General features: G+C 54.7%; 9 non-coding genes across 9 annotated transcripts; all 9 read right to left on the reverse strand.

Moving 5' to 3' along the window:
• Positions 1-2,355: 2,355 nt before the first annotated feature.
• Positions 2,356-2,448, reverse strand: LOC137758198 (small nucleolar RNA SNORD116). Its single transcript, XR_011072846.1, has one exon. It is a non-coding gene; the product is annotated as a small nucleolar RNA SNORD116 (small nucleolar RNA).
• A 2,660-nt stretch (positions 2,449-5,108) lies between these two features.
• LOC137758219 (small nucleolar RNA SNORD116) lies at positions 5,109-5,201 on the reverse strand. Its single transcript, XR_011072867.1, has one exon. It is a non-coding gene; the product is annotated as a small nucleolar RNA SNORD116 (small nucleolar RNA).
• Positions 5,202-7,891: 2,690 nt separating this feature from the next.
• On the reverse strand, positions 7,892-7,984 carry LOC137758217 (small nucleolar RNA SNORD116). Its single transcript, XR_011072865.1, has one exon. It is a non-coding gene; the product is annotated as a small nucleolar RNA SNORD116 (small nucleolar RNA).
• A 2,660-nt stretch (positions 7,985-10,644) lies between these two features.
• On the reverse strand, positions 10,645-10,737 carry LOC137758220 (small nucleolar RNA SNORD116). The gene has a single exon (XR_011072868.1). It is a non-coding gene; the product is annotated as a small nucleolar RNA SNORD116 (small nucleolar RNA).
• A 2,691-nt stretch (positions 10,738-13,428) lies between these two features.
• On the reverse strand, positions 13,429-13,521 carry LOC137758207 (small nucleolar RNA SNORD116). The gene has a single exon (XR_011072855.1). It is a non-coding gene; the product is annotated as a small nucleolar RNA SNORD116 (small nucleolar RNA).
• A 2,669-nt stretch (positions 13,522-16,190) lies between these two features.
• Positions 16,191-16,283, reverse strand: LOC137758210 (small nucleolar RNA SNORD116). The gene has a single exon (XR_011072858.1). It is a non-coding gene; the product is annotated as a small nucleolar RNA SNORD116 (small nucleolar RNA).
• A 2,692-nt stretch (positions 16,284-18,975) lies between these two features.
• LOC137758205 (small nucleolar RNA SNORD116) lies at positions 18,976-19,068 on the reverse strand. Its single transcript, XR_011072853.1, has one exon. It is a non-coding gene; the product is annotated as a small nucleolar RNA SNORD116 (small nucleolar RNA).
• A 2,669-nt stretch (positions 19,069-21,737) lies between these two features.
• Positions 21,738-21,830, reverse strand: LOC137758199 (small nucleolar RNA SNORD116). The gene has a single exon (XR_011072847.1). It is a non-coding gene; the product is annotated as a small nucleolar RNA SNORD116 (small nucleolar RNA).
• A 2,692-nt stretch (positions 21,831-24,522) lies between these two features.
• LOC137758209 (small nucleolar RNA SNORD116) lies at positions 24,523-24,615 on the reverse strand. Its single transcript, XR_011072857.1, has one exon. It is a non-coding gene; the product is annotated as a small nucleolar RNA SNORD116 (small nucleolar RNA).
• Between the last annotated feature and the right edge of the window lie 453 nt (positions 24,616-25,068).

Consider the following 25,068-nt stretch of genomic DNA (forward strand, 5'->3'; position numbering starts at 1 on the left):
CCAACCGAGCTCAGCCCAGCCCATTGCTCCAGCCTCACTAGGCACTCAAGAACCTCACCGTGAAAAACGCAAGAACAGGGAGGGCCACAGGCCTGGCCTGAGGTTCCAGGCACCAACCAGGGACGCTTGCTCATTTTGGCTTCCAGAATCAACCCCCAAAATGGCATGCACGAAGCGAGAACCTGGCCAAAACTCAGCTCCCAACTGCAAGCTAACTGGGCCTAGACCAGCACACACTGCGACTCTTAAGACCAGCAGGAGAGCCTGCCCCCTCGCATTCCCTCAACAGCCATTCAGCAGGGCCCCGGGATTCACAGATAACACAGCTTATGTGCAGACACAGTCAACACTCAGAAAGAAGCCCCTCCAATACTGGAGTCCTTGGTTAGACCCCCAACTGAAAGGAGAAAGACCCCTGTCAGCTTCAAGAGGCCGTGGGCACACTTTGACCCCCAGGGGCTGTTGAATGGGTCCACGGACTCCCGCTCTCCCACAGCCACGCCTTCTGACCAAAACACAAAGACTCGACGAGACCTGCCTCTGGGCCTTGGCTGTGACATCTACCTGCAGATCGAGACTCTGTCAGCTACCAGTATATCTGATGGGCATTTGGGGTCACTCGCAGCACTTCCAGAAGCAAGGGAACTCCCATGGTCGGGCCGACACCGACCGGCAGCTGTCTACTGCCAAGATGCAGCCTGAAACCACTCAAGGGGCTAACGAACGTGGGCCCACGTGCCACTTCTCGCCAACTAGGCCTAATCACTTTCCATTGACCCGTGGGAATGCACACCACAGGAAGTTGTGGGCTTCAGCCACCATGACCCATGTCGGATCCCTACGGCGGAAACTAGTCCACATTCCCAGCCACGTCTCAGGCAGCTCCCATCTTGAATGTTCACGGCCCTGACCACTAAGGAAACGCTCAAACCCTTGAAAGCCTAGTCCTACATGCCCTCCTCCAACCCACATGGCGACACGACCCTACTGGAAACCACAAACATCTTCAGAACACGGGAACACTGAACACCAGGGAAGACAGACCGCAAGCCTGTCTCCTTCTTTGATGCTGATCCCACCCAATGAATCCTGGCAATTCTCCACTGCCACAGTGACACTAGCGAGTAACTCACAGTGATCAAAGGCATGGTCCCTGAGGACCACAGACAGACTTTCAACGGAAGACCTCTGCCATGCGACGGGACTTGGAAGCCTGAAAGGGAACGGTGGCTGGTCACAGCAGCACAGCAGGCATGGCAATTGGACCCCCATCTCTGCCCCACCAATGGATTGCTCCAGATAAACCTGTGGCTGTTCGAAAGGCCTGCATGCGACACTGGCCGGTCGCGTCATTGCCCCACGGGAGAAACCCTTTCGCTTTACACATTGCCAAAGAAGGGAACAAAGCGGCCAAAGGGGATATTCGCATAACTCAACTACCCCCAAGGAGGCCGGCACAGACGCCTCACCATGTCGATCTTCTCTACTTCCCACAAGACACCCTTTGTATGTCATTCCTCGGGCAACGGGATCACAACTCTACAAAGGTTACCTACCTCAACTCACCCGCTTGAACTACCAAAGCCATCTGCTCCATAGGCAGCTAATGCCTGCCCATCACGAACAAGACACATTCTTGGGAAGCCGAGGCCAGCGCCTGCAACCCAATGGTGACAGCTCATCCCACGACATCACACAGGACCTTTCCTCATGATACCTTCCCTTTCTCTCCAGGCCAGCAGCCACCACCCAGGTTGAAATGCTTCACTCGATCCACACCCCACTCCACGAACCTCCACTTAGTGCCAACAGTGTGCCGGGAACTTCAGCAGAGGAGCTCACAGGGGCAGCACTGAGGCCTAAACCTTCAGCCCCCTTCCGCCATCGCCCAACTCCAGCACACGCCCGCCAACTGCTCCAGCCACACCGGGAAGTCAAGAACCTCACCACGCGAAACACAACAGCAGAGAGGGCCAAAGTCCTGGCCTGAGGCTCCAGGCTGCAACCAAGGAAGCTTGCTCATTTTGGCTTCCATAATCAACCTCGGAAGCGGCATGCACAAAGTGTGATCCTGTCCAAAAGTCACCTCTCCAAGCTGCAAGCTTACTGGGTCTACACCAGAACACACTCCGACCCTGAAGACTAGCAGGAAAGCCTGCCCTCTTGCATTCCCTCAACGGCCTTTTAGCAGGGACCGGGGATTCCTAGATGACCCAGCTTATGGGCAGATATGGTCGACCCTCAGACAGGAGCCCCTCCAATGCTGGAGCCCTTAGTGGTGTTTGCATGCCTCTCAGCAGGAGAAGTTGGCCCTCATTCCTAACTGTCCCATACCCCCGAGACAGGAAACGTGCTGGACCTCAGTTTCGATGAGGTGACGGAAGAGCGTTCTCACTCATTTTGTTCAGATTTTCCAAGGAATGCATACAAGGGTGTCATCATCGATCCAAGCACATGCTGGGACGCTGCAGAACACAAAAGGGAACGCTGTGCGGCTCTGCAGAAAAGCCATGACCTGGAAGTACTCCAACAGCCTGGGGAATCCACAGTCCTCAGGCCACTCAGCAAGACCAACAATCAATCCATTCTTGCAACCATTGGGCCCATCTGTGGAAAACCTTATATCCAATGGCACATTGGGTGAATGCCTACCGTCCTGAGATATCCACAGACATGCATGGCAACTTGCACCCGCCCCACTTTTTCCACGTCTCCTTAGCACATCCAGTCATCAGACAATGCGAAGGTCTTCTTCTCTTTGCCGACAGCCAGCCTTACCCTGCAACTGCACCTGTGAAGTGGACAGAAATCATGCAGGTTTCTGAATTGCACAAGGGTCCTCAGAGAACATGATCCTTATGAGCACATAACATGGGCGTGAGCCTGGAAGCTGCTTCCCAAGTACCACTATCCCCTACCGAAAACTGATTGAGTGTCTCATAGCACGACTATAGGAACTTACGCACGTATGTTGGTCGGTGTGTGAGACGCTGTATGTGTGTATTCACACGTGTGGGCGTGTGTGACTGTGACTGTGCACGAGGATGCGTGTGTGGATTCCTGTGTGTGCCGCTAAATACGCGTCTTGGTCTCTGGGTGTCCCTGTGGCCCTTTGCAGATGCCTCCAACAGTAAACGTCATAGTTTATACACAGCACCCAGGTTGGACCCCCAACTGAAAGGCGAAAGAACCCTGTCAGGTTCATGAGGCCGCATGCAAACTTTGGACCCCAGGGCTGTCGAAATAGGCCACAGACTCCCGGTCTCCCACAGCCACGCCTTCTGACCAAAGCACAAAGCCTGGACGAGACCTCCCTCCCGGCCGTGGGTGCCACACCTATGTGGCCCTGGAGATCCTGCCACCTACCACCACATCTGATGTGTCCTTGGGGTCACTTCCAGTGCTCCCGGAAGCAAGGTAACCTCCCATGGGCGGGCTGACACCGACTTGCAGTTGCCGACAGGCAAGATGCAGCCTGGCAATTCTCAAGGGGTTAACGGATTTCGGCCCAAGTGCCTCATCTCGCCAACTAGACCAAATCACTTTCCATGACCCCGTGGGAATGCCCTCAATGGGAAGTGTGGGGCTTCAGCAACCATGACACAGGTTGGAATCCCACAGAGGAAATTAGGCCACCTTCCCGGCCACGTATAGGCAAGCATCCAACTGGTAGGGTTTACGGCCCTGACCACTGAGGAAACGCTCAAACGCTACACAGCCTCGTCCTAAGTGCCCTCCTCCTGCCTGCAGGGCGACTTGATTCGACTTGAAGCCACAGACATCATGCGAACACAGAGACACTGAACAGCAGGGAAGACACACCGCAAGCCTGTCTGCTTCGATGATGCCCACCCCACCCCATGCATCCTGGCAATTCTCCACTGCCACAGCGACACTACCGAGGAACTCACAGTGATCAAAGACACTGTCCCCGAGGACCACAGACAGACTTTCAACGGAAAACCTTTGCCACACGAGGGGACCTGGAAACTTGAAAGGGCACAGTGGCTGTCCACGTCAGTGCACCTGGCGTCACAACAGTGCCCCCACCTCTGTCCCGCCAACGGACTGCTCCAGATACACCTCTAGCTGTTCGCAAGCCGAGTCATCCCCCCCGAGAGAAGCCCTTTCGCATTACACATTCCCAAACAAGGGAACAAAGCGGCCATAGGGTATGTTCGCATAACTAACCATGCTCCAAGGAGGCCGGCACAGATGCGACACCATGTCGATCTTCTTCACCCCTCGCAAGACACCCTTTGGGAGTCTTTCCTCTGGCAACGGGATCACAACTCTCCACAGGTTACCTACCTCACCTCATCCACTTCAACTGCCAAATCCATCCCCTCCATAGGCAGCTGATGCCAGCCAATCACGAACATGACACATCCTTGGGAAGCCGAGGCCAGCACCTGCAACCCAATTATAATAGCCTATTCCATGACATCACAAAGGACATGTCCTCATCTTCCCTTCCCTTCCTGTGCGGGCCATCAGTGATCCACGCAGGTTGAAATACAGCACTCGTTCCTCTCCCCGCTCCACGATGACCCACTTGGCATCAACACTGTGCCAGGAGTTAAAGTAGAGAAGCCAACAAGGGCAGCAGCGAGGCCTAATCCATCAGCCCCTTTCCGCCGATGCCCAACCGAGCTCAGCCCAGCCCATTGCTCCAGCCTCATTATGCACTCAAGAACCTCACCGTGAAACACGCAACAACAGGGAGGGCCACAGGCCTGGCCTGAGGTTCCAGGCACCAACCAGGGACGCTTGCTCATTTTGGCTTCCAGAATCAACCCCCAAAGTGGCATGCACGAAGCGTGAACCTGGCCAAAACTCACCTCCCAACTGCAAGCTAACTGGGCCTAGACCAGCACACACTCCGACTCTTAAGACGAACAGGAGAGCCTGCCCCCTCGCATTCCCTCAACAGCCATTCAGCAGGGGCCCGGGATTCACAGATAACACAGCTTATGTGCAGACACGGTCAACCCTCAGACAGGAGCCCCTCCAATCCTGGAGTCCTTGGTGGTGTTTGCATGCATGTCGGCGGGGGACGCTGGCCCTCATTCCTTACTGTTCTCTCCCCCTGAGAGAGCAAACCTGCTGAACCTCAGTTTCGATGAGGAGACGGTAGAGTGTTCTCTCTCATTTGGTTCAGATTTTCCAAGGAATGCATGCAAGCGTGTCATCATCGATCCAAGCACATGCTGGGACGCTGCAGCACACAACCGGGGTGTGTGCGGGGCTCTTTATGGGAGCCATGAGCCTGGGCTACCCCAAAAGCCTGGAGAATCCACAGCCCTCAGGCCACTCAGCAAGAGGAACAATCAATCCACTCTTGCAGCCATTGGGCCCATCTGAGGAAAACCTAATATCTAATGGCACATCTTGTGGTGCTTGAATACCTACCGTCCTGAGTTATCCACGACCATGATCGGGGACATGGGCCCGCCACACTTTTTCCAGGTCTTCTTAGCACCTCCAAGCATCAGAGGACACAAAGGTTTTCTTGTTTGTGCCGACGGCCAGCCTTTCCCAGCAACTGCACCTGAGAAGTGGACAGAAATCACCGAGGCTTCCTAAGTGGACCGGTGTCCTCAGAGGACATGATCCATACAAACATTTACCTGGCCTTGTGCTCTGAAACTGCTTCCCAAGGACCTCTATCCCTTACCGAGAATTGACTGCATGTCTGATAGTACGACTGCAGGAAGTTAGGCACCTACGTTGGCTGGTGTGTGAGAGGCTGTATGTGTGTGTTCACACGTGTGGGCGTGTGCGACTGTGACTGGGCTTGCGCACGTGCTTGTGGGTTTCTCTGTGTGCCGCTGAAAACGCGTCTTGGTCTCTGTGTATCCCTATGGCCCTGTGAAGAGGAGTCCAACAGTAAAAGAATTAGTTTATACACAGCACCCTTGTTAGACCCCCAACTGAAAGGAGAAAGAACCCTGTCAGCTTCAAGAGGCCGCGGCCACACTTTGACCCCCAGGGGCTGTTGAAAGGGTCCACGGACTCCCGCTCTCCCACAGCCACGCCTTCTGACCAAAACACAAAGACTCGACGAGACCTGCCTCTGGGCCTTGGCTGTGACATCTACCTGCAGCTCGAGACTCTGTCAGCTACCAGTATATCTGATGGGCATTTGGGGTTACTCGCAGCACTTCCGGAAGCAAGGGAAATCCCATGGTCGGGCCGACACCGACCGGCAGCTGTCTACTGCCAAGATGCAGCCTGAAACCATTCAAGGGGCTAAGGAACGTGGGCCCACGTGCCACTTCTCGCCAACTAGGCCTAATCACTTTCCATTGACCCGTGGGTATGCCCTCCACAGGAAGCGGTGGGCTTCAGCCACCATGACCCATGTCGGATCCCCACGGCGGAAACTAGTCCACATTCCCAGCCACGTCTCAGGCATCTCCCATCTTGAATGTTCACGGCCCTGATCCCTAAGGAAACGCTCAAACCCTTGAAAGCCGCGTCCTACGTGCCCTTCTCCAGCCCACAGGGCGACACGGCCCTACTGGAAACCACAAACATCTTCAGAACACGGGAACACTGAACACCAGGGAAGACAGACCGCAAGCCTGTCTCCTTCTTTGATGCTGATCCCACCCCATGCATCCTGGCAATTCTCCACTGCCACAGTGACACTAGCGAGTAACTCACAGTGATCAAAGGCATGGTCCCTGAGGACCACAGACAGACTTTCAACGGAAGACCTCTGCCATGCGACGGGACTTGGAAGCCTGAAAGGGAACGGTGGCTGGTCACAGCAGCACAGCAGGCATGGCAATTGGACCCCCATCTATGCCCCACCAATGGATTGCTCCAGATAAACCTCTGGCTGTTCGAAAGGCCTGCGTGCTACACTGGCCGGTCGCGTCATTGCCCCACGGGAGAAACACTTTCGCTTTACACATTGCCAAACAAGGGAACAAAGCGGCCAAAGGGGATATTCGCATAACTCAACTACCCCCAAGGAGGCCGGCACAGACGCCTCACCATGTCGATCTTCTCTACTTCCCACAAGACACCCTTTGTATGTCATTCCTCGGGCAACGGGATCACAACTCTACACAGGTTACCTACATCAACTCACCCACTTGAACTACCAAAGCCATCTGCTCCATAGGCAGCTAATGCCAGCCCATCACGAACAAGACACATTCTTGGGAAGCCGAGGCCAGCGCCTGCAACCCAATGGTGACAGCTCATCCCACGACATCACACAGGACCTTTCCTCATGATACCTTCCCTTTCTCTCCAGGCCAGCAGCCACCACCCAGGTTGAAATGCTTCACTCGAACCACACCCCACTCCACGAACCTCCACTTAGCGCCAACAGTGTGCTGGCAACTTCAGCAGGGGAGCTGACAGGGGCAGCACTGAGGCCTAAACCTTCAGCCCCCTTCCGCCATCGCCCAACTCCAGCACACGCCCGCCAACTGCTCCAGCCACACCGGGAAGTCAAGAACCTCACCGCGCGAAACACAACAGCAGAGAGGGCCAAAGGCCTGGCCTGAGGCTCCAGGCTGCAACCAAGGAAGCTTGCTCATTTTGGCTTCCATAATCAACCTCGGAAGGGGCATGCACAAAGCGTGATCCTGTCCAAAAATCACCTCTCCAAGCTGCAAGCTTACTGGGTCTACACCAGAACACACTCCGACCCTGAAGACTAGCAGGAAAGCCTGCCCTCTTGCATTCCCTCAACGGCCTTTTAGCAGGGACCGGGGATTCCTAGATGCCCCAGCTTATGGGCAGATATGCTCGACCCTCAGACAGGAGCCCCTCCAATGCTGGAGCCCTTAGTGGTGTTTGCATGCCTCTCAGCAGGAGAAGTTGGCCCTCATTCCTAACTGTCCCATACCCCCGAGACAGGAAACGTGCTGGACCTCAGTTTCGATGAGGTGACGGCAGAGCGTTCTCACTCATTTTGTTCAGATTTTCCAAGGAATGCATACAAGGGTGTCATCATCGATCCAAGCACATGCTGGGACGCTGCAGAATACAAAAGGGAACGCTGTGCGGCTCTGCAGAAAAGCCATGACCTGGAAGTACCCCAACAGCCTGGGGAATCCACAGTCCTCAGGCCACTCAGCAAGACCAACAATCAATCCATTCTTGCAAACATTGGGCCCATCTGTGGAAAACCTTATATCCAATGGCACATTGGGTGAATGCCTACCGTCCTGAGATATCCACAGACATGCTTGGCAACTTGCACCCGCCCCACTTTTTCCAGTTCTCCTTAGCACATCCAGTCATCAGACAATGCGAAGCTCTTCTTCTCTTTGACGACAGCCAGCCTTACCCTGCAACTGCACCTGTGAAGTGGACAGAAATCATGCAGGTTTCTGAATTGCACAAGGGTCCTCAGAGAACATGATCCTTATGAGCACATAACATGGGCGTGAGCCTGGAAGCTGCTTCCCAAGTACCACTATCCCCTACCGAAAACTGATTGTGTGTCTCATAGCACGACTATAGGAACTTACGCACGTATGTTGGTCGGTGTGTGAGACGCTGTATGTGTGTATTCACACGTGTGGGCGTGTGTGACTGTGACTGTGCACGAGGATGCGTGTGTGGATTCCTGTGTGTGCCGCTAAATACGCGTCTTGGTCTCTGGGTGTCCCTGTGGCCCTTTGCAGATGCCTCCAACAGAAAACGTCATAGTTTATACACAGCACCCAGGTTGGACCCCCAACTGAAAGGCGAAAGAACCCTGTCAGGTTCATGAGGCCGCATGCAAACTTTGGACCCCAGGGCTGTCGAAATAGGCCACAGACTCCCGGTCTCCCACAGCCACGCCTTCTGACCAAAGCACAAAGCCTGGACGAGACCTCCCTCCCGGCCGTGGGTGCCACACCTATGTGGACCTGGAGATCCTGCCACCTACCACCACATCTGATGTGTCCTTGGGGTCACTTCCAGTGCTCCCGGAAGCAAGGTAACCTCCCATGGGTGGGCTGACACCGACTTGCAGTTGCCGACAGGCAAGATGCAGCCTGGCAATTCTCAAGGGGTTAACGGATTTCGGCCCAAGTGCCTCATCTCGCCAACTAGACCAAATCACTTTCCATGACCCCGTGGGAATGCCCTCAATGGGAAGTGTGGGGCTTCAGCAACCATGACACATGTTGGAATCCCACAGAGGAAATTAGGCCACCTTCCCGGCCACGTATAGGCAAGCATCCAACTGGTAGGGTTTACGGCCCTGACCACTGAGGAAACGCTCAAACGCTACACAGCCTCGTCCTAAGTGCCCTCCTCCTGCCTGCAGGGCGACTCGATTCGACTTGAAGCCACAGATATCATGCGAACACGGAGACACTGAACAGCAGGGAAGACACACCGCAAGCCTGTCTGCTTCGATGATGCCCACCCCACCCCATGCATCCTGGCAATTCTCCACTGCCACAGCGACACTACCGAGGAACTCACAGTGATCAAAGACACTGTCCCCGAGGACCACAGACAGACTTTCAACGGAAAACCTCTGCCACACGAGGGGACCTGGAAACTTGAAAGGGCACAGTGGCTGTCCACGTCAGTGGACCTGGCGTCACAACAGTGCCCCCACCTCTGTCCCGCCAACGGACTGCTCCAGATACACCTCTAGCTGTTCACAAGCCGAGTCATCCCCCCCGAGAGAAGCCCTTTCGCATTACACATTCCCAAACAAGGGAACAAAGCGGCCATAGGGTATGTTCGCATAACTAACCATCCTCCAAGGAGGCCGGCACAGATGCGACACCATGTCGATCTTCTTCACCCCTCGCAAGACACCCTTTGGGAGTCCTTCCTCTGGCAACGGGATCACAACTCTCCACAGGTTACCTACCTCACCTCATCCACTTCAACTGCCAAATCCATCCCCTCCATAGGCAGCTGATGCCAGCCAATCACGAACATGACACATCCTTGGGAAGCCGAGGCCAGCACCTGCAACCCAATTATAATAGCCTATTCCATGACATCACAAAGGACATGTCCTCATCTTCCCTTCCCTTCCTGTGCGGGCCATCAGTGATCCACACAGGTTGAAATACAGCACTCGTTCCTCTCCCCGCTCCACGATGACCCACTTGGCATCAACACTGTGCCAGGAGTTAAAGTAGAGAAGCCAACAAGGGCAGCAGCGAGGCCTAATCCATCAGCCCCTTTCCGCCGATGCCCAACCGAGCTCAGCCCAGCCCATTGCTCCAGCCTCATTATGCACTCAAGAACCTCACCGTGAAAAACGCAAGAACAGGGAGGGCCACAGGCCTGGCCTGAGGTTCCAGGCACCAACCAGTGACGCTTGCTCATTTTGGCTTCCAGAATCAACCCCCAAAATGGCATGCACGAAGCGTGAACCTGGCCAAAACTCACCTCCCAACTGCAAGCTAACTGGGCCTAGACCAGCACACACTCCGACTCTTAAGACCAGCAGGAGAGCCTGCCCCCTCGCATTCCCTCAACAGCCATTCAGCAGGGGCCCGGGATTCACAGATAACACAGCTTATGTGCAGACACGGTCAACCCTCAGACAGGAGCCCCTCCAATCCTGGAGTCCTTGGTGGTGTTTGCATGCATGTCGGCGGGGGACGCTGGCCCTCATTCCTTACTGTTCTCTCCCCCTGAGAGAGCAAACGTGCTGAACCTCAGTTTCGATGAGGAGACGGTAGAGTGTTCTCTCTCATTTGGTTCAGATTTTCCAAGGAATGCATGCAAGCGTGTCATCATCGATCCAAGCACATGCTGGGACACTGCAGCACACAACCGGGGTGTGTGCGGGGCTCTGTACGGGAGCCATGAGCCTGGGCTACCCCAAAAGCCTGGAGAATCCACAGCCCTCAGGCCACTCAGCAAGAGGAACAATCAATCCACTCTTGCAGCCATTGGGCCCATCTGAGGAAAACCTAATATCTAATGGCACATCTTGTGGTGCTTGAATACCTACCGTCCTGAGTTATCCATGACCATGATCGGGGACATGGGCCCGCCACACTTTTTCCAGGTCTTCTTAGCACCTCCAAGCATCAGAGGACACAAAGGTTTTCTTGTTTGTGCCGACGGCCAGCCTTTCCCAGCAACTGCACCTGAGAAGTGGACAGAAATCACCGAGGCTTCCTAAGTGGACCGGTGTCCTCAGAGGACATGATCCATACAAACATTTACCTGGCCTTGAGCTCTGAAACTGCTTCCCAAGGACCTCTATCCCTTACCGAGAATTGACTGCATGTCTGATAGTACGACTGCAGGAAGTTAGGCACCTACGTTGGCTGGTGTGTGAGAGGCTATATGTGTGTGTTCACACGTGTGGGCGTGTGCGACTGTGACTGGGCTTGCGCACGTGCTTGTGGGTTTCTCTGTGTGCCGCTGAAAACGCGTCTTGGTCTCTGTGTATCCCTATGGCCCTGTGAAGAGGAGTCCAACAGTAAAAGAATTAGTTTATACACAGCACCCTTGTTAGACCCCCAACTGAAAGGAGAAAGAACCCTGTCAGCTTCAAGAGGCCGCGGCCACACTTTGACCCCCAGGGGCTGTTGAAAGGGTCCACGGACTCCCGCTCTCCCACAGCCACGCCTTCTGACCAAAACACAAAGACTCGACGAGACCTGCCTCTGGGCCTTGGCTGTGACATCTACCTGCAGCTCGAGACTCTGTCAGCTACCAGTATATCTGATGGGCATTTGGGGTTACTCGCAGCACTTCCGGAAGCAAGGGAAATCCCATGGTCGGGCCGACACCGACCGGCAGCTGTCTACTGCCAAGATGCAGCCTGAAACCATTCAAGGGGCTAAGGAACGTGGACCCACGTGCCACTTCTCGCCAACTAGGCCTAATCACTTTCCATTGACCCGTGGGTATGCCCTCCACAGGAAGCGGTGGGCTTCAGCCACCATGACCCATGTCGGATCCCCACGGCGGAAACTAGTCCACATTCCCAGCCACGTCTCAGGCATCTCCCATCTTGAATGTTCACGGCCCTGATCCCTAAGGAAACGCTCAAACCCTTCAAAGCCGCGTCCTACGTGCCCTTCTCCAGCCCACAGGGCGACACGGCCCTACTGGAAACCACAAACATCTTCAGAACACGGGAACACTGAACACCAGGGAAGACAGACCGCAAGCCTGTCTCCTTCGTTGAGGCTGATCCCACCCCATGCATCCTGGCAATTCTCCACTGCCACGGTGACACTACCGAGTAACCCACAGTGATCAAAGGCATGGTCCCCGAGGTCCAAAGACAGACTTTCAACAGAAGCCCTCTGCCATGCGAGGGGACTTGGAAGCCTGAAAGGGAACAGTGGCTGGCCACGGCAGCACAGCAGGCATGGCAATGGGGCCCCCATCTCTGCCCCACCAATGGACTGCTCCAGATAAACCTCTGGCTGTTCGAATGGCCTGCATGCTACACTGGCCGGTCTCGTCATTCCCCCACAGGCGAAACAGCTTTGCTTTACACATTGCCAAACAAGGGAACAAAGCGGCCAAAGGGGATATTCGCATAACTCAACTACCTCCAAGGGGGCCGGCACAGACGCCTCACCATGTCGATCTTCTCTACTTCCCGCAAGACACCTTTTGGGTGTCATTCCTTGGGCAACGGGATCGCAACTCTACACAGGTTACCTACCTCAACTCACCCACTTGAACTGCCAATGCCATCCACTCCATAGGCAGCTTATGCCAGCCCATCACGAACAAGACACATTCCTGGGAAGCCGAGACCAGTGCCTGCAACCCAATGATGACAGCCCATCCCACGACATCACACAGGACCTTTCCTCATGATACCTTACCTTTCTCTCCAGGCCAGCAGCCACCACCCAGGCTGAAATGCTTCACTCGATCCACACCCCAGTCCACGAACATCCACTTAGCGCCAACAGTGTGCCGGCAACTTCAGCAGAGGAGCTGACAGCGGCAGCACTGAGGCCTAAACCATCAGCCCCCTTCCGCCATCGCCCAACTCCAGCCCACGCCCGCCCACTGCTCCAGTCACACCAGGCAGTCAAGAACCTCACTGCGTGAAACACAACAACAGAGAGGGCCACAGGCCTGGCCTGAGGCTCCAGGCTCCAACCAGGGAAACTTGCTCATTTTGGCTTCTATAATCAACCTCAGAAGCAAGCAGGCACAAAGCGTGATCCTCTCCAAATATCACCTCTCCAAGCTGCAAGCTTACTGGGTCTATACCAGAAGACACTCCGACCCTGAAGACTAGCAGGAAAGCCTGCCCTCTTGCATTCCCTCAACGGCCTTTTAGCAGGCACCGGGGATTCTTAGGTGACCCAGCTTATGAGCAGACATGCTCGACCCTCAGACAGGAGCCCCTCCAATGCTGGAGCCCTTAGTGGTGTTTGCATGCCTGACAGCAGGGGATGTTGGCCCTCACTCCTAACTGTCCCGTACCCCCGAGAGAGAAAACGTGCTGGACCTCAGTTTTGATGAGGAGACGGTAGAGCGTTCTCACTCATTTCGGTCAGATTTTCCAAGGAATGCATACAAGGGTGTCATCATTGATCCAAGCACATGCTGGGATGCTGCAGAACACAAAAGGGAAGGCCGTGGAGCTCTGCAGAGGAGCCATGACCTGGAAGTACTCCAACTGCCTGGGGAATCCACAGTCCTCAGGCCACTCAGCAAGACCAGCAATCAATCCACTCTTGCAACCATTGGGCCCATCTGTGGAAAACCTAATATCCAATGGCACATCTTAGTACGGGTGAATGCCTACCGTCCTGAGATATCCACAGCCACGCTCGGCAACGTGCACCCGCCCCACTTTTTCCAGTTCTCCTTAGCACATCCAGTCATCAGACAACGCGAAGGTCTTCTTCTCTTTGCCGACAGCCAGCCTTACCCTGCAACTGCACCTGAGAAGTGGACAGAAATCACGCAGGTTTCTGATTTGCACCAGGGTCCTCAGAGAACATGATTCTTATGAACACATAACCTGGGCGTGAGCCTGGAACCTGCTTCCCAAGTACCACTTTCCCCTACCGAAAACTGATTGTGTGTCTCACAGCACGACTGAAGAAAGTTATGCACGTACGTTGGTCGGTGTGTGAGAGGCTGTATGTGTCTATTCACACGTGTGGGCGTGTGTGACTGAGACTTTGCACGAGGATGCGTTTGTGGATTCCTGTGTGTGCTGCTAAATACGCGTCTTGGTCTCTGGGTGTCCCTGTGGCGCTTTGCAGATGCCTCTAACAGTAAACGTCATAGTTTATACACAGCACCCTGGTTGGACCCCCAACTGAAAGGAGAAAGACCTCTGTCAGTTTCATGAGGCCGCATGCAAACTTTGACCCCCAGGGCTGTCAAAATAGGCCACAGACTCCCGCTCTCCCACAGCCACGCCTTCTGACCAAAGCACAAAGTCTGCACGAGACCTCCCTCCCGGCCGTGGGTGTCAAACCTATGTGGACCTGGAGATCCTGCCACCTTCCACCACAACTGATGTGCCCTTGGGGTCACTCCCAGAGCTCGCGGAAGCAAGGTAACCTCCCATGGGCGTGCTGACACCGATCTGCAGTTGCTGACAGGCAAGATGCAGCCTGGGAATTCTCAAGGGGTTAACGGACTTGGGCCCAAGTGCCTCATCTCGCCAACTAGACCAAATCACTTTCCATGACCCCGTGGGAATGCCCTCAATGGGAAGAGTTGGGCTTCAGCAACCATGACACAGGTTGGAACCCCACAGCAGAAATTAGGCCACCTTCCCGGCCACGTAAAGGAAAGCTTCCAACTGGTAGTGTTTGCGGCCCTGACCATTGAGGAAACGCTCAAACGCTGCACAGCCTCGTCCTAAGTGACCTCCTCCTGCCTGCAGGGCGACTCGACTCGACTTGAAGCCACAGACATCATGCGAACACGGAGACACTGAACAGCAGGGAAGACACACCGCAAGCCTGTCTGCTTTGATGTTGCCCACCCCACCCCATGCATCCTGGTAATTCTCCACTGCCACAGCGACACTACCGATGAACTCACAGTGATCAAAGGCACTGTCCCCGAGTACAACAGACAGACTTTCAACGGAAAATCTTTGCCACACGAGGGGACCTGGAAGCTTGAAAGGGTACAGTGGCTATCCACGTCAGTGCATCTGGCGTCGCAACAGTGCCCCCACCTCTGTCCTGCCAACGGACTGCTCCAGATAAACCTCTGGCTGTTCGCTAGCCGAGTCATGCCCCCCCCAGGAGAAGCACTTTCGCTTTACGCATTCCCAAACAAGGGAACAAAGCGGCCAAATGGGACGTTCGCATAACTAACCATCCTCCCAGGAGGCCGGCACAGACGTGTCACCATGTCGAACTTCTTTGCGTCTCGCAAGACACCCTTTGGTTGTCTTTCCTCTGGCAACGGGATCGCAACTCTACACAGGTTACCTACCTCACCTCATCCACTTGAACTGCCAAAGCCATCCCCTCCTTAGGCAGCTGATGCCAGCCAATCACGCACATGTCACATCCTTGGGAAGCCGAGGCCAGCACCTGCAACCCAATTATGATAGCCTATTCCACGACATCACAAAGAACATGTCCTCATCTATCCTTACCTTCCTGTGCGGGCCATCAGTGATCCACGCAGGTTTAATTTCAGCACTCGATCTTCTCCCCACTCCGCGATGACCCACTTGGCATCAACATTGTGCCGGGAGTTAAAGTAGAGAAGCAAACAAGGGCAGCAGCGAGGCCTAATCCATCAGCCCCTTTCCACCGATGCCCAACCGAGCTCAACCCCGCCCATTGCTCTAGCCTCACTAGGCACTCAAGAACCTCACCGTGAAAAACGCAAGAACAGGGAGGGCCACAGGCCTGGCCTGAGGTTCCAGGCACCAACCAAGGACGCTTGCTCATTTTGGCTTCCAGAATCAACCCCCAAAACGGCAGGCACGATGCGTGATCCTGGCCAAAACTCACCTCCCAACTGCAAGCTAACTGGTCCTAGACCAGCACACACTTCGACTCTTAAAACCAGCAGGAGAGCCTGCCCCCTCACATTCCCTCAACAGCCATTCAACAGGGACCCGGGATTCACAGATAACACAGCTTATGTGCAGACACGGTCAACCCTCAGACAGGAGCCCCTCCAATACTGGAGTCCTTGGTGGTGTTTGCATACATGTCGGCAGGGGACGCTGACCCTCATTCCGAACTGTCATCTCCCCCTGAGAGAGGAAACGTGCTGAACATCAGTTTCGATGACGAGGCGGTAGAGTGTTCTCACTCATTTTGTTCAGATTTTCCAAGGAATGCATGCAAGGGTGTCATCATCGATCCAAGCACATGCTGGGACGCTGCAGCCCACAACCAGGGTGTGCGCAGGGCTCTGTACAGGAGCCATGAGCCTGGGCTACCCCAAAACCCTGGAAAATCCACAGCCCTCAGGCCACTCGGCAATAGGAACAATCAATCCACTCTTGCAGCCACTGGGCCCGTCTGAGGAAAACCTAATATCTAATGGCACATCATGGGGTGCTTGAATACCTACCGTCCTGAGTTATCCACGACCATGCTCGGGGACATGGGCCCGCCTCACTTTTTCCAGTTCTTCTTAGCACCTCCAGTCATCAGAGCACACGAAGGTCTTCTTGTTTGTGCCGACGGCCAGCCTTTCCCAGCAACTGCACCTGAGAAGTGGACAGAAATCACCGAGGCTTCATCAATGGACTGGTGTCCTCAGAGGACATGATCCATAAAAACATTGACCTGGCCTTGAGCTCTGAAATTGCTTCCCAAGGACCTCTATCCCTTACCGAGAATTGACTGCATATCTGATAGTATGACTGCAGGAAGTTAGGCACATACGTTGGCCGGTGTGTGAGAGGCTCTATGTGTGTGTTCATGCGTGTGGGCGTGTGTGACTGTGACTGCGCATGCGGACCTGCTTGTGGGTTTCTCTGTGTGCCGCTGAATACGCGTCTCGGTATCAGTGTGTCCCTATGGCCCTGTGAGGAGGAGTCCAAGAATAAAAGAAATAGTTTATACACAGCACCCTGGTTAGACCCCCCAACTGAAAGGAGAAAGACCTCTGTCAGCTTCAAGAGGCCGCAGGCAAACTTGGACCCCCAGGGGTTGTTGAAAGAGTCCCCGGACTCCCGCTCTCCCACAACCACGCCTTCTGACCAAAACACAAAAACTCGATGAGACCTTCCTCCGGGACTTTGCTGTGACCTCGACATGCACCTCGAGACTCTGTCAGCTACCAGTATATCTGATGGGCATTAGGGATCACTCGCAGCACTTCCGGAAGCAAGGGAACTCCCATGGTCGGGCCGACACTGACCGGCAGGTGTCTACTGCCAATTTGCAGCCTGAAACCACTCAAGGGGCTAACGAACGTGGGCCCATGTGCCACTTCTCGCCAACTAGGCCTAATCACTTTCCATTGACCCGTGGGAATGCCCACCAAAGGAAGTGGTGGGCTTCAGCCACCATGACCCATGTCGGATCCCCACGGCGGAAACTAGTCCACATTCCCAGCCACGTCTCAGGCAGCTCCCATCTTGAATGTTTGCGGCCCTGACCCCTAAGGAAACGCTCAAACCCTAGAAAGCCTCGTCCTGCGTGCCCTCCTCCAGCCCACAGGGCGACACGAACCTGCTGGAAAACACAAACATCTTCAGAACTCGGGAACACTGAACACCAGGGAAGACAGACCGCAAGCCTGTCTCCTTCGTTGATGCTGATCCCACCCCATGCATCCTGGCAATTCTCCACTGCCACGGTGACACTACCGAGTAACCCACAGTGATCAAAGGCATGGTCCCCGAGGTCCACAGACAGACTTTCAACAGAAGACCTCTGCCATGCGAGGGGACTTGGAAGCCTGAAAGGGAACAGTGGCTGGCCACGGCAGCACAGCAGGCATGGCAATGGGGCCCCCATCTCTGCCCCACCAATGGACTGCTCCAGATAAACCTCTGGCTGTTCGAATGGCCTGCATGCTACACTGGCCGGTCTCGTCATTCCCCCACAGGCGAAACAGCTTTGCTTTACACATTGCCAAACAAGGGAACAAAGCGGCCAAAGGGGATATTCGCATAACTCAACTACCTCCAAGGGGGCCGGCACAGACGCCTCACCATGTCGGTCTTCTCTACTTCCCGCAAGACACCCTTTGGGTGTCATTCCTTGGGCAACGGGATCGCAACTCTACACAGGTTACCTACCTCAACTCACCCACTTGAACTGCCAACGCCATCCACTCCATAGGCAGCTTATGCCAGCCCATCACGAACAAGACACATTCTTGGGAAGCAGAGACCAGTGCCTGCAACCCAATGATGACAGCCCATCCCACGACATCACACAGGACCTTTCCTCATGATACCTTACCTTTCTCTCCAGGCCAGCAGCCACCACCCAGGCTGAAATGCTTCACTCGATCCACACCCCAGTCCACGAACATCCACTTAGCGCCAACAGTGTGCCGGCAACTTCAGCAGAGGAGCTGACAGCGGCAGCACTGAGGCCTAAACCATCAGCCCCCTTCCGCCATCGCCCAACTCCAGCCCACGCCCGCCCACTGCTCCAGTCACACCAGGCAGTCAAGAACCTCACTGCGTGAAACACAACAACAGAGAGGGCCACAGGCCTGGCCTGAGGCTCCAGGCTCCAACCAGGGAAACTTGCTCATTTTGGCTTCTATAATCAACCTCAGAAGCAAGCAGGCACAAAGCGTGATCCTCTCCAAATATCACCTCTCCAAGCTGCAAGCTTACTGGGTCTATACCAGAAGACACTCCGACCCTGAAGACTAGCAGGAAAGCCTGCCCTCTTGCATTCCCTCAACGGCCTTTTAGCAGGCACCGGGGATTCTTAGGTGACCCAGCTTATGAGCAGACATGCTCGACCCTCAGACAGGAGCCCCTCCAATGCTGGAGCCCTTAGTGGTGTTTGCATGCCTGACAGCAGGGGACGTTGGCCCTCACTCCTAACTGTCCCGTACCCCCGAGAGAGAAAACGTGCTGGACCTCAGTTTCGATGAGGAGACGGTAGAGCGTTCTCACTCATTTCGGTCAGATTTTCCAAGGAATGCATACAAGGGTGTCATCATTGATCCAAGCACATGCTGGGATGCTGCAGAACACAAAAGGGAAGGCCGTGGAGCTCTGCAGAGGAGCCATGACCTGGAAGTACTCCAACTGCCTGGGGAATCCACAGTCCTCAGGCCACTCAGCAAGACCAGCAATCAATCCACTCTTGCAACCATTGGGCCCATCTGTGGAAAACCTAATATCCAATGGCACATCTTAGTACGGGTGAATGCCTACCGTCCTGAGATATCCACAGCCACGCTCGGCAACGTGCACCCGCCCCACTTTTTCCAGTTCTCCTTAGCACATCCAGTCATCAGACAACGCGAAGGTCTTCTTCTCTTTGCCGACAGCCAGCCTTACCCTGCAACTGCACCTGAGAAGTGGACAGAAATCACGCAGGTTTCTGATTTGCACCAGGGTCCTCAGAGAACATGATTCTTATGAACACATAACCTGGGCGTGAGTCTGGAACCTGCTTCCCAAGTACCACTTTCCCCTACCGAAAACTGATTGTGTGTCTCACAGCACGACTGAAGAAAGTTACGCACGTACTTTGGTCGGTGTGTGAGAGGCTGTATGTGTCTATTCACACGTGTGGGCGTGTGTGACTGAGACTTTGCACGAGGATGCGTTTGTGGATTCCTGTGTGTGCTGCTAAATACGCGTCTTGGTCTCTGGGTGTCCCTTTGGCGCTTTGCAGATGCCTCTAACAGTAAACGTCATAGTTTATACACAGCAACCTGGTAGGACCCCCAACTGAAAGGAGAAAGACCTCTGTCAGTTTCATGAGGCCGCATGCAAACTTTGACCCCCAGGGCTGTCAAAATAGGCCACAGACTACCGCTCTCCCACAGCCACGCCTTCTGACCAAAGCACAAAGTCTGGACGAGACCTCCCTCCCGGGCGTGGGTGTCAAACCTATGTGGACCTGGAGATCCTGCCACCTACCACCACATCTGATGTGCCCTTGGGGTCACTCCCAGAGCTCCCGGAAGCAAGGTAACCTCCCATGGGCGTGCTGACACCGATCTGCAGTTGCTGACAGGCAAGATGCAGCCTGGGAATTCTCAAGGGGTTAACGGACTTGGGCCCAAGTGCCTCATCTCGCCAACTAGACCAAATCACTTTCCATGACCCCGTGGGAATGCCCTCAATGGGAAGAGTTGGGCTTCAGCAACCATGACACAGGTTGGAACCCCACAGCAGAAATTAGGCCACCTTCCCGGCCACGTAAAGGAAAGCTTCCAACTGGTAGTGTTTGCGGCCCTGACCATTGAGGAAACGCTCAAACGCTGCACAGCCTCGTCCTAAGTGACCTCCTCCTGCCTGCAGGGCGACTCCACTCGACTTGAAGCCACAAACATCATGCGAACACGGAGACACTGAACAGCAGGGAAGACACACCGCAAGCCTGTCTGCTTTGATGTTGCCCACCCCACCCCATGCATCCTGGTAATTCTCCACTGCCACAGCGACACTACCGATGAACTCACAGTGATCAAAGGCACTGTCCCCGAGTACCACAGACAGACTTTCAACGGAAAAACTTTGCCACACGAGGGGACCTGGAAGCTTGAAAGGGTACAGTGGCTATCCACGTCAGTGCACCTGGCGTCGCAACAGTGCCCCCACCTCTGTCCTGCCAACGGACTGCTCCAGATAAACCTCTGGCTGTTCGCTAGCCGAGTCATGCCCCCCCCAGGAGAAGCACTTTCGCTTTACGCATTCCCAAACAAGGGAACAAAGCGGCCAAATGGGATGTTCGCATAACTAACCATCCTCCCAGGAGGCCGGCACAGACGTGTCACCATGTCGAAATTCTTTGCGTCTCGCAAGACACCCTTTGGTTGTCTTTCCTCTGGCAACGGGATCGCAAATCTACACAGGTTACCTACCTCACCTCATCCACTTGAACTGCCAAAGCCATCCCCTCCATAGGCAGCTGATGCCAGCCAATCACGCACATGTCACATCCTTGGGAAGCCGAGGCCAGCACCTGCAACCCAATTATGATAGCCTATTCCACGACATCACAAAGAACATGTCCTCATCTATCCTTACCTTCCTGTGCGGGCCATCAGTGATCCACGCAGGTTTAATTTCAGCACTCGATCTTCTGCCCACTCCGCGATGACCCACTTGGCATCAACATTGTGCCGGGAGTTAAAGTAGAGAAGCAAACAAGGGCAGCAGCGAGGCCTAATCCATCAGCCCCTTTCCACCGATGCCCAACCGAGCTCACCCCCGCCCATTGCTCCAGCCTCACTAGGCACTCAAGAACCTCACCGTGAAAAACGCAAGAACAGGGAGGGCCACAGGCCTGGCCTGAGGTTCCAGGCACCAACCAAGGACGCTTGCTCATTTTGGCTTCCAGAATCAACCCCCAAAATGGCAGGCACGATGCGTGATCCTGGCCAAAACTCACCTCCCAACTGCAAGCTAACTGGTCCTAGACCAGCACACACTTCGACTCTTAAAACCAGCAGGAGAGCCTGCCCCCTCACATTCCCTCAACAGCCATTCAACAGGGACCCGGGATTCACAGATAACACAGCTTATGTGCAGACACGGTCAACCCTCAGACAGGAGCCCCTCCAATACTGGAGTCCTTGGTGGTGTTTGCATACATGTCGGCAGGGGACGCTGACCCTCATTCCGAACTGTCATCTCCCCCTGAGAGAGGAAACGTGCTGAACCTCAGTTTCGATGACGAGACGGTAGAGTGTTCTCACTCATTTTGTTCAGATTTTCCAAGGAATGCATGCAAGGGTGTCATCATCGATCCAAGCACATGCTGGGACGCTGCAGCACACAACCGGGGTGTGCGCAGGGCTCTGTACAGGAGCCATGAGCCTGGGCTACCCCAAAACCCTGGAGAATCCACAGCCCTCAGGCCACTCGGCAAGAGGAACAATCAATCCACTCTTGCAGCCACTGGGCCCGTCTGAGGAAAACCTAATATCTAATGGCACATCATGGGGTGCTTGAATACCTACCGTCCTGAGTTATCCACGACCATGCTCGGGGACATGGGCCCGCCTCACTTTTTCCAGTTCTTCTTAGCACCTCCAGTCATCAGACCACACGAAGGTCTTCTTGTTTGTGCCGACGGCCAGCCTTTCCCAGCAACTGCACCTGAGAAGTGGACAGAAATCACCGAGGCTTCATAAATGGACTGGTGTCCTCAGAGGACATGATCCATAAAAACATTGACCTGGCCTTGAGCTTTGAAACTGCTTCCCAAGGACCTCTATCCCTTACCGAGAATTGACTGCATGTCTGATAGTATGACTGCAGGAAGTTAGGCACATACGTTGGCCGGTGTGTGAGAGGCTCTATGTGTGTGTTCATGCGTGTGGGCGTGTGTGACTGTGACTGCGCATGCGGACGTGCTTGTGGGTTTCTCTGTGTGCCACTGAATACGCGTCTCGGTATCAGTGTGTCCCTATGGCCCTGTGAGGAGGAGTCCAAGTATAAAAGAAATAGTTTATACACAGCCCCCTGGTTAGACCCACCAAGTGAAAGGAGAAAGACCCCTGTCAGCTTCAAGAGGCCGCAGGCAAACTTGGACCCCCAGGGGCTGTTGAAAGAGTCCCCGGACTCCCGCTCTCCCACAACCACGCCTTCTGACCAAAACACAAAGACTCGATGAGACCTTCCTCCGGGACTTGGCTGTGACTTCGACATGCACCTCGAGACTCTGTCAGCTACCAGTATATCTGATGGGCATTTGGGGTCGCTCGCAGCACTTCCGCAAGCAAGGGAACTCCCATGGTCGGGCCGACACTGACCGGCAGGTGTCTACTGCCAATTTGCAGCCTGAAACCACTCAAGGGGCTAACGAACGTGGGCCCATGTGCCACTTCTCGCCAACTAGGCCTAATCACTTTGCTTTGACCCGTGGGAATGCCCACCACAGGAAGTGGTGGGCTTCAGCCACCATGACCCATGTCGGATCCCCACGGCGGAAACTAGTCCACATTCCCAGCCACGTCTCAGGCAGCTCCCATCTTGAATGTTCGCGGCCCTGACCCCTAAGGAAACGCTAAAACCCTTGAAAGCCTCGTCCTACGTGCCCTCCTCCATCCCACAGGGCGACACGAACCTACTGGAAAACACAAACATCTTCAGAACATGGGAACACTGAACACCAGGGAAGACAGACCGCAAGCTTGTCTCCTTCGTTGATGCTGATCCCACCCCATGCATCCTGGCAATTCTCCACTGCCACGGTGACACTACCGAGTAACCCACAGTGATCAAAGGCATGGTCCCCGAGGTCCACAGACAGACTTTCAACAGAAGACCTCTGCCATGCGAGGGGACTTGGAAGCCTGAAAGGGAACAGTGGCTGGCCACGGCAGCACAGCAGGCATGGCAATGGGGCCCCCATCTCTGCCCCACCAATGGACTGCTCCAGATAAACCTCTGGCTGTTCGAATGGCCTGCATGCTACACTGGCCGGTCTCGTCATTCCCCCACAGGCGAAACAGCTTTGCTTTACACATTGCCAAACAAGGGAACAAAGCGGCCAAAGGGGATATTCGCATAACTCAACTACCTCCAAGGGGGCCGGCACAGACGCCTCACCATGTCGATCTTCTCTACTTCCCGCAAGACACCCTTTGGGTGTCATTCCTTGGGCAACGGGATCACAACTCTACACAGGTTACCTACCTCAACTCACCCACTTGAACTGCCAACGCCATCCACTCCATAGGCAGCTTATGCCAGCCCATCACGAACAAGACACATTCCTGGGAAGCCGAGACCAGTGCCTGCAACCCAATGATGACAGCCCATCCCACGACATCACACAGGACCTTTCCTCATGATACCTTACCTTTCTCTCCAGGCCAGCAGCCACCACCCAGGCTGAAATGCTTCACTCGATCCACACCCCAGTCCACGAACATCCACTTAGCGCCAACAGTGTGCCGGCAACTTCAGCAGAGGAGCTGACAGCGGCAGCACTGAGGCCTAAACCATCAGCCCCCTTCCGCCATCGCCCAACTCCAGCCCACGCCCGCCCACTGCTCCAGTCACACCAGGCAGTCAAGAACCTCACTGCGTGAAACACAACAACAGAGAGGGCCACAGGCCTGGCCTGAGGCTCCAGGCTCCAACCAGGGAAACTTGCTCATTTTGGCTTCTATAATCAACCTCAGAAGCAAGCAGGCACAAAGCGTGATCCTCTCCAAATATCACCTCTCCAAGCTGCAAGCTTACTGGGTCTATACCAGAAGACACTCCGACCCTGAAGACTAGCAGGAAAGCCTGCCCTCTTGCATTCCCTCAACGGCCTTTTAGCAGGCACCGGGGATTCTTAGGTGACCCAGCTTATGAGGAGACATGCTCGAGCCTCAGACAGGAGCCCCTCCAATGCTGGAGCCCTTAGTGGTGTTTGCATGCCTGACAGCAGGGGACGTTGGCCCTCACTCCTAACTGTCCCGTACCCCCGAGAGAGAAAACGTGCTGGACCTCAGTTTCGAGGAGGAGATGGTAGAGCGTTCTCACTCATTTCGGTCAGATTTTCCAAGGAATGCATACAAGGGTGTCATCATTGATCCAAGCACATGCTGGGATGCTGCAGAACACAAAAGGGAAGGCCGTGGAGCTCTGCAGAGGAGCCATGACCTGGAAGTACTCCAACTGCCTGGGGAATCCACAGTCCTCAGGCCACTCAGCAAGACCAGCAATCAATCCACTCTTGCAACCATTGGGCCCATCTGTGGAAAACCTAATATCCAATGGCACATCTTAGTACGGGTGAATGCCTACCGTCCTGAGATATCCACAGCCACGCTCGGCAACGTGCACCCGCCCCACTTTTTCCAGTTCTCCTTAGCACATCCAGTCATCAGACAACGCGAAGGTCTTCTTCTCTTTGCCGACAGCCAGCCTTACCCTGCAACTGCACCTGAGAAGTGGACAGAAATCACGCAGGTTTCTGATTTGCACCAGGGTCCTCAGAGAACATGATTCTTATGAACACATAACCTGGGCGTGAGCCTGGAACCTGC

Source organism: Eschrichtius robustus, unplaced genomic scaffold, assembly GCF_028021215.1.
Source record: "Eschrichtius robustus isolate mEscRob2 unplaced genomic scaffold, mEscRob2.pri scaffold_746, whole genome shotgun sequence".
Classification (NCBI taxonomy): Eukaryota; Metazoa; Chordata; class Mammalia; order Artiodactyla; family Eschrichtiidae; genus Eschrichtius; species Eschrichtius robustus.